The sequence below is a fragment of the Ixodes scapularis genome, unplaced genomic scaffold, assembly GCF_016920785.2.
Source record: "Ixodes scapularis isolate PalLabHiFi unplaced genomic scaffold, ASM1692078v2 PGA_scaffold9__187_contigs__length_104089568, whole genome shotgun sequence".
NCBI classification, from domain to species: Eukaryota; Metazoa; Arthropoda; class Arachnida; order Ixodida; family Ixodidae; genus Ixodes; species Ixodes scapularis.
Window position 1 is genome coordinate 78618704 of NW_024609884.1, and position 8730 is coordinate 78627433.

Genomic DNA, 8730 nt, shown 5'->3' on the forward strand with positions numbered 1-8730 from the left:
AAGCCAGGACAAGTGAAGAAGATGACGCAGACTATGCAAAAGACATAAACGAGAGTCTCCGCGGGCTTTGCTAGGTCGTTGCCTGATAAGACCATGTCTTCTGGAACTGCGAAAACATCTCCGTAAAGAAAGAAGAGATCCTTCAAAACAACCCCGAAGATCGAAGAGTGAAGAGCTTGGCGGAATGGGCGATATCACCCGGATCCGCTAAGCATCAGAAATATATATTTAAGTCATAAATATATATCTGTTCATGCATCCTACAAAAAAGGACAGTCTGCAAACACGAGTCACCGCAAATCCGTGTTTCGAATGGCGAGTGCCAAGTTTCCTCCTCGAACTCATTGTCGTGCGTCATTCGAAGCACGGATCTTGCGGTGACTCGCGTTCGAAAAAAAAAAAAATTGGTTTGTGTGTGTGTTTATACAGCCTAGAACTTGGTCTGCCTCACAGGGGCGACGAGTCTCCCAGCTGTAGATGAGAAATTTAGCCAGTGCGATACAGCCGCTAGCCTGGGGTCTTTAACGTGCACCAAGCAGTAGTGATACACGACCGCACGCCGGTACGATGCTCATCCAGATCGAAACGGGCAGGGGTGGTGCTCGAACCCAGGATCCCTGGGTTCTGCAGCGCGAGCTTTCGCTCCACGTGCTCCGAGCTGGTGTGCGCTAGACCACTCGGCCACCGATCCCCCTTGACTCGCGTTCGAATTTCTATGCAGACTGTATTTTGATATGACATATAAGCAGTGCGACCCCGGCTTTACAAGTTCGGCGCATGTGGAGCGAAGGCTTGCGCGGCAGAACCGAGGGATCCTGGGTTCAATCCTCATCCCCGCCCGTCTCGATTCTGTATTAGTATCGCGGTCACGTATCACTACCGCGTCATGCACGCTGAAAATTCAATGACTAGTAGTGGTACTGCAGTGACAAAATGTCTCATCTACAACGGAGACACCAGATACCCATTTGGGTTCACTAACTTTCAGCTGGCTAAACTTGCAAACAACAAAATTAGCGGCAAATGCGCCAATGCATACGAGACGAAGCACGTGCCCCGTGCGGCCTACTTGGAAGCAACTCTCCTCACAGCACTAACCGCTCATTCACACTGGAAGCGGATCCGCGTTCGCAAAGCTGTTGCGAACGCGGTTGTACAACGATCCCGTGCAATTGCACGCGCACTCGATGTCATCGAGTGCGCGTGCAATTCTACTGGATCTTTATACAACCGCGTTCGCAACCGCTTTGCGAACGCGGATCCGCTTCCAGTGTGAATGAGCGGTGTGTGTGTGTGTAAAACTTTTATTGAGCCTGCAGCAGTAGCCCTAGACTACCGGACGCGGCCTCACGTCGTCGCTAGCACCCTCCGAGGACTTTGCCTCTCTAGGAGTGCCGCGATCTGCTGGACAGCCTGTAGTTGTACCTCGTAGTTGTCGCTTTCGGTGGCGTCTTTGAGTTCCGGTGGAAGGTCCGCCTCTTGGCTTGCTTCCCGTCTTCGTTTGGTGCAGTCCCACGCGATATGCGCAAGCGTTGCCCTGTCGCCTTTACATAACTTACACACGTCGTCCTGGAATAGGTCTGGGAGAATATGCTTCCCTATTACGGGGGTCAACATGTATCTTGTTTGTAATTGTCGAAATACCACCGCCTCCTTCCTCGTGAGATTGGGGTGGGGTGCCGGTAGTAGCTGCCTGTCTAGCCTGAATGTCCTAAGCATTTCTCCATACTCACGAGGTTCGTAATGCGGTAAAACGAGCTGCCTTTGGAACCGAATGGCGGCGCAGCACTCGTGGCACGTGTTTCCCACGTTCCCACAATGGTAATTAGTAGTAATTAGTAATTGCGTTGCGTGCATGTTTAGACAGCCGCAAGTTAGTCAGCCTCAATGAACTTCTGGTGTCTGCAGCTGTAGATGAGAAATGTAGCCAGTGCAGTACAACCACTAGCGAGTCTTTAACGTGTATCACTATAGGTATACAGGATCGCACACCGGTACGATGCTCATCGAGATCGAAACGGGCGTGGGTTTGGATTGGCCCGTAGCTCTCAAGCTCTGAGCAGCACTCCAAGCGAGCAAAATAGAATATTTGGCTCGCGTTTCGAACATGCGTCAATACGCTTCCCCACTATAGTTGTTTTCGACTCGGTTCCATTCGAAGTGCCAGCGTAGCAGAGTCTACAAGAGCGAGCTGCGAGCTTTCAGTACAGTGCTTTCAGTGTACCTGCCAAGCACGCGCGCTTGCGCAGTGCGGGCATCGTTGGGGGAACGTGCTTTTGCGAGTAGCTTCGGCTTCGCTATAACGTAAAGTGAAAAACATACGTGCTCGCGGAAGCTATGAAAGAAAGCAACGATGAAAAGAATGTTTAATGAAACGCTGCGACCGCGAGCTGCAAAATTCTTTTTTTTTTCTTTTTTTACACGTTCTCTTATTGCGCGTCTACAGATGCTGACAGATGCTTTTATTCGAACGTGGCACCTGTAAAATAAAATCGAACGTTGCAGCGCCACACGGACGGTGCAACCAGCTTAACATGGTCGCGTCTTGCGTAAGTCTTACGTAGGGTGCCTACATGTCTGTTCTTACGGACGCTCTCGCGCCCCCTGCCCCAGAGCAACGGGTCTATTGAACCCAGGATCACTGGGTTCTGAAGCGCGAGTTTTCCCTCCACGCGCTCCGAGTTGCGGTGCACTAACACATTCGGCCACCAATCCCACAGATTGGTTGTCGCTTCATAAAGGCCGGTTCAGACACTTGTGTTTGTCAGCGTTGCGTCGAGAGCCGGAAGCGAGTCACCGGCACATCTGTGCTTCGTATGAAGCGTGCAATCCATTTGAAGGAATCATCTTGGCACGCGATATAAGCAGCAGGGATGTCCTGGTTTCTCGCAGCCGCAACGCAGTCAAACGCAGTCAAACGCAACTGTCTGAACCAGGCTTAAGAAAGGCGAAGTGTGAATTCCGTCAAGGAGCTGTAGTGAGGACAATCCTCCACTTCGCAGGGAGCAGTAGCGGCATTCGCGCGGGGCAATTGGGAACAAGGACGTGGGTCACTTTTGCTAGCGACCGCAACCTTGACTATCGTTCTGTAGAACAAATGTGCGCTGCACCTCTGCTAAAAGCGATTCCGCAAATGAAACTAAATATTTTGAATATGGTTTGTTTTACTTTATGTGTGCGCGAAGCCAAAGCTATACACGCTTTAAACCCGCGCCAGATTGAGCCATCATTGCCGACCTTCTCTTGTCTTACCAAGATGCCGAGCCCCTGAAGAAGGCGTTGATGAGACTCCACAAAGGCCTATGGTAGGGAGGACACAGTAGCACCTAAAGTGGCAAGAGCCATGTCCTGCTGTGACAATGATGATGTGATGGGAAAGGAATAAGAGGAAACAAAAACTGAAGGTCGATTATGGCGGCGCCCATGCGCAGCTGCCTAAAAGCACCTATACGCATGACCATGTTGCCCTAGCCGATGCTTGCACTGCACGAATGCGCGTGCTCTGCAGGGACGGTGAAAGCCCAAAGTTGACTTTTGTAGCTTTTCCTACGCTCGTACTTAAAGTGAAGCGGAGTATAATGGTCAAGGTTTTTATTGTACACCAATTCCATTCCCAATGTAGGTCCCTGTTTTGACGCAAAATGTACAAAAAAAAGTTGTCATGCTCACTAAGCCTTATTTACATGTGGAGCTTGTCGAAGCTACATAATGCAAAGGCAACAATTCCGTCGACGTTCGTGCTATGTTGGTCTCTGACATGTTCAACTTCGCTCCCAGGTTATCTTAACTTAATTCTCTCCGTTTCGCTCTGCCTTCTCCACTCTCTCCCGATCCAGTTTCTTCGGTAGCATGGTGGGCACATGGGCGGGATTGGCCCAGTCATTTTCTTTGAAAGTTTGTTTGCTAAAGCTCTTGCAACGCCGGTACTTTTGCTAATATGAGTGCGAATGCACCAAATAATATGGGGTGGATGTGGAGGTGGTGTCGCTGCAAAGCCTATATTCCACGACCATCTGAAGCCTAATTAATTAGCATTGTGGATCCAAGGGTGAGATCTTCGGTTGCAACGTCACTCGTGTAAAAAAAAAAACTTTAGGAGGGTGCGCATCTGGTTCAGTTGCTGATGCATCTTGAATAAAAACAGCGTGAAAAAAAAAAAAAAAAACGAAGGACGAGTCAAAGGAACTGAACCGGCAGCGCTCGGTGTGTTCAATTTTTTTTACTCGTCCTTCGTTTTTTTTTTCTGTTTTCTATTTTTTTTTTCACACTGTTTTCATTTGAAAAAGAAATTGCCAGCGAGCACACAAAGATGCGCTACGATTGACGGCGGTGGCTGCGTTCCGGAAAGGCCCTCTTTAGCGTGGAAGCTGGGGTCTCGCGTCTTTCGTAGCTCTCGTGGGGAACGCGACAGAACAGCACACGACAAAACAGCACGCGACAAAACAGCACGGTCAAAACAGCACGCGTCAAAACAGCACAGCGTCAAAACAGCACGGCGACAAGACAGCACGCGTCAAAATAGCACGCGACAAAACAGCACAGCGTCAAAATGGCACAGCGACAGAAGAGCACGTGCCAAAACTGCACGGCGTGAAAACAGCACGACGTCAAAATAGCACACATGTAAAAAGGCTGTAATAGGTAGCATATTATGAAAACAAAACAGAATGCAAAGAAAAAGGGTTGGACACTGCATGGCATTATTTAACAGCTAGTGGAGAAACAATAAAAAAAAAATGTACGCTGGCGGCGACGGGATCGCACTCAAGTCAGTGTCCCGAGTGCTGTTGCTGTGCGATTGCTAAAAACAAATGAAGTTAGCAGTAGTTACTACTACTTAACTACGCTAATCTCTGAAGAGATTTCGTAGTTAGAGGGGATACCTTCGGCGTCGATGTTGGCTGCGTTGTCTGGTCTTTTTTGAAGTATCAGGGAAGAGGAAGAGTTATTGGGAAAAAGATATCCGTAAGTTCAAGTTATGAACTGCCTAGTTTATGGTTGTCCGGTGAGGTTCCGTAGTACTTGTCGTTTCGTAATTATCCCCTAAGCCTAAAAAGTCCCCCCCCCCCTGCAAAAAAAAAAACAAAAAACAGGAGATGCGTTGATTACAGATGCATTTTTATTTATTTATTTATGAATACTGTTCACCCCAAGTACGGGGCTTTAACAGGTGTGGGGTATAGAAGAGCACTGAAACATACAACATCAGGACTACAATACAGTACACATTCAGTGACATTCACTTAAAATAAAGGGGCTGAAATAGCACAAACATTCAATATATTATATAGCACTGGACAAAATGAATTCTCAGCACTCGAAATCTACTACTTAGCAAAATATTTAACTACTATTTATCATTCCAAATCAGTCATATTCAAAAGGGCGCTCTCAAAATCATCTAAACAGTCCGATGACAATATATTTTGTGGGAGATCATTCCAGTTTTTTACAGTTGTAGGGACAAAAGAAAACCTATAAGCGTCAATTTTACATTTGGGCACTCCAAACTGATTAGTGCTAACGTATCTGAGTTCTCTCGATGCGCGATGTGTTAATCTAGAATCCGGTTTAATGTTATACAGGTGATGAGAAAACATAAAGAAAAACTTTAGTCGAGCAATTTTTCGACGGACAGAAAGTAAGGGGAGGTTGAGGCTGTTCAGCATATCTGTGACAGAATCAAGTCGCTTGTATTTGGATAGAATGAATCGCGCCGCCTTCCTCTGAACTTTTTTGAGTTCACCAATTTGATTTTTTCTATAGGGGTCCCATACCGATGCAGCGTATACTCTAAGGTAGGCCGAATATACGTTGTGTAGGCCATTAACTTCACTTTAGGCGGAGCACTAACCAGATTCCGTCTTAAAGACGAAAGCTTTTTCATTGCTTTGTGACATATTTCATTTATGTGTTTACTCCAACTTAAGTCTTTAGAAATCGTCACACCCGAGTATTTAAAACTATCAACTTCAACCAAAGGACTTCCATCAAGCTCGTAAGTAAAAGAAAGGACATTCTTAGTTTTGTTAGTTATTCGTGCAAACACAGTTTTTGTGTATTAATTTTCATCTTCCATTTTGAGCACCAGTCCTGAATAGACCCGACAGATGCACTTAATCTGCGCTGGTCGTCTTGCTCCTCGATTTTTGAATATACAAGACAATCATCCGCAAATAGCCGCACAGTAACCCCTTGATATATTTCCGCCGCGATATCAAATTAAAAATAATACTGGCCCGAGTACTGACCCCTGGGGGACGCCCGAGGGCACTTCAGATACAATTGAACGGTCACCGTTAACCTCTACATACTGCACCCGATTAGATAAATACGCCCTGATCCAGAATATCACGTTCTGATTTACACCATGCAAAGAAAGTTTATGAAGTAGTTCAGTGTGTGGTACTCTATTAAACGCCTTAGAAAGGTCAAGGCATATCGCATCAATCTGTCCTCTCTCATTAGAAGAAGCTGAAAAATCGTCAAATGTTCCTATGAGTTGCGTGACCGTCGATAGTTTCTGATAAAACCGGTAAGATAAGGTGACTTTAATGGGGAGCGTATTCAAGGTGAACCATGGACATCGATTCTGCGGGGCTCATTCGCCGTGAATAAAATCTCCTGGAAACACGTGGCTGGAGCTTGCAGGCGAGAAGTTGTACGTTTTGAGTTAATCTCACAGATTATTGCCGACGAAGGCCTTGATCGAGTGGAAACCGGTGAAGCAGTAACATGCTGCAGCCTCAATGCTGTGGCCTTACACTGCAGCATGGGCTGAACACTCCGTTGCCGCACACGCTTTCTGTTTTTTCTTTTAACAACTAACGGCAACACATTGCCGTGCGATTGAATTATTTATTGTAGAGGATAGCACCAGCAAACGTGCGCGTCAAAATGAGCAAAACTGCTCGAAACAATTGCGGTGGCTTAGCTCGGCTATGCCAGGATATACGAAGCGTGAGCTTATGCGCATAAAATGAGAGGCGCTATCAAGCGGCTCCGGTGCAGCGTCAGACTTGGCTACTGCGCAACGGAGGCGCACAGCTGGGCACGCGGCGGCGCCAGTGCTTCTGCCGCGGCTATGACGTCACTCCACTGGAATGCGCAGACCGGCGAGGGTGGCGCGGCGGCGGCGGAGCGCGCGGCGGCGGCGGCTCCGGCGCACCAGCTGTGCGCCGTGTGCCGTCAGTGCTGCTCGCGCATGCGCAGCACGGAGCACAGCTCATTATGCAAGCCACGCGAAACTGCTTAACCTCGGCCAGTGTAGCTCACGCTACAAAATAGCCAGAATACGCACCAGCGGGGGCTTCGGTACTGCCTAGGGAACGGTCATGATCAAGTATACTCCCCACTCCGAACTTGCTTCCAGAAGAACCGATTCCAAAAAAAATTGGCCGTCAACGAGTTGGCTTTCGACGAATTGGCCAAGAACCTCAATTCCTTTACAGTGCCTTATTTGAGACGTGCATTTTTAAACTTCAAAAGCTATATTTAGGGTTCAGCGTTTTCGGGTTAAACCGAATATAACCGGTAAAAGTACGCCGAATTCATTTTTCCAAATTCGGTCTTAACTGAAAAAGTTCAGTATTTTCGAGGGCGTTTGGAGTGGTGTGTGTGTGTGTGTGGGGAGGGGGTGGGGGGGGGGGGGGAGGATGTGACTCATTACTAGGGTGTCGTGTTTTCGGATGAATTCGAAAAACACCCGCCGGTAAAAGTCTCGTCTATTCAGATTTATCTGATAAACTCTAAATTTCGATGTGCTCAAACCCCTCCCCCCCCCCCCCCCCCCACACACACACACACAGTTAATGGTTTAATCAGCGCGTAGAGTAAATGGTCCTGGAAAAATGCCACCTCACAGATCTTTCAAATTTCGGTCAGGACAACAGCTCATGTACTATCGGGTCAAGACAAAAGTCACTGTTTATGTTTCCGGTTTGGGTCATACTATTTGTGCCTGAGAGGAAGGAGAGGTTGTTTTTTGTAACCGTGAAAGCTATGGACCATAGAAATTACATAAAGTGGGGAAGAGGACAGTTGAAACTTCTATATTTTATCCTTTTCCACTCTACCTCTTGCCTCCGCGCGGTAGGTTGATGGAATGGCATGGAATGAATACAAGCTTCCCAGCGACCACCTCCAGTAGGTTATTGATTTTAAGGTATCGACATTTATCGAAATAACACTTGTATGCCACTTTTGTTGTAGGACAAATTAGTATTGCCAGTATACACCAACGCCAAATCCAACTGAAGAAAATATTAATTGCTACAATCGTGCTTTTTTTTTTTTTGTTTAGCATACGTTTACATTTGGATATTATTTGTTTTTATTTTTAATAAGAAGCACTGCGAAATTGAGCTCCTAATTTCGGAAAATTCGGAATCAAACAAAAATAAACACCGATAAACTCCGAATTTTCGGCAAAAAATAAACTCAGAAAAACACCCTCCGAACTTGACGAAAACTAAACTCCGAAAACACGGAACCCTACTCATTACTGACCATATGACCACTTCCTGTCGCAGTTTTCAGCTTGTCTGCGAGATCGGTTCAACTTTAAACAAAAGCTCCGGGGGCATAAGGGTCTTCAGGACGAAATCTGGGTTCTTCACCTGATAGGGATTTGTGCCGAATTCTTTCTTAAAAAAAAGAGAGTTTAATCGTTGAATCAAACAACGGAAATCAAGAGGGTCCGTAAATGCCCCGCATTGTTTAACACCCCTA

General features: G+C 46.9%; 1 pseudogene; it reads right to left on the reverse strand.

Moving 5' to 3' along the window:
- Positions 1-5357: 5357 nt before the first annotated feature.
- On the reverse strand, positions 5358-5907 carry LOC115312206 (annotated as a pseudogene).
- Between the last annotated feature and the right edge of the window lie 2823 nt (positions 5908-8730).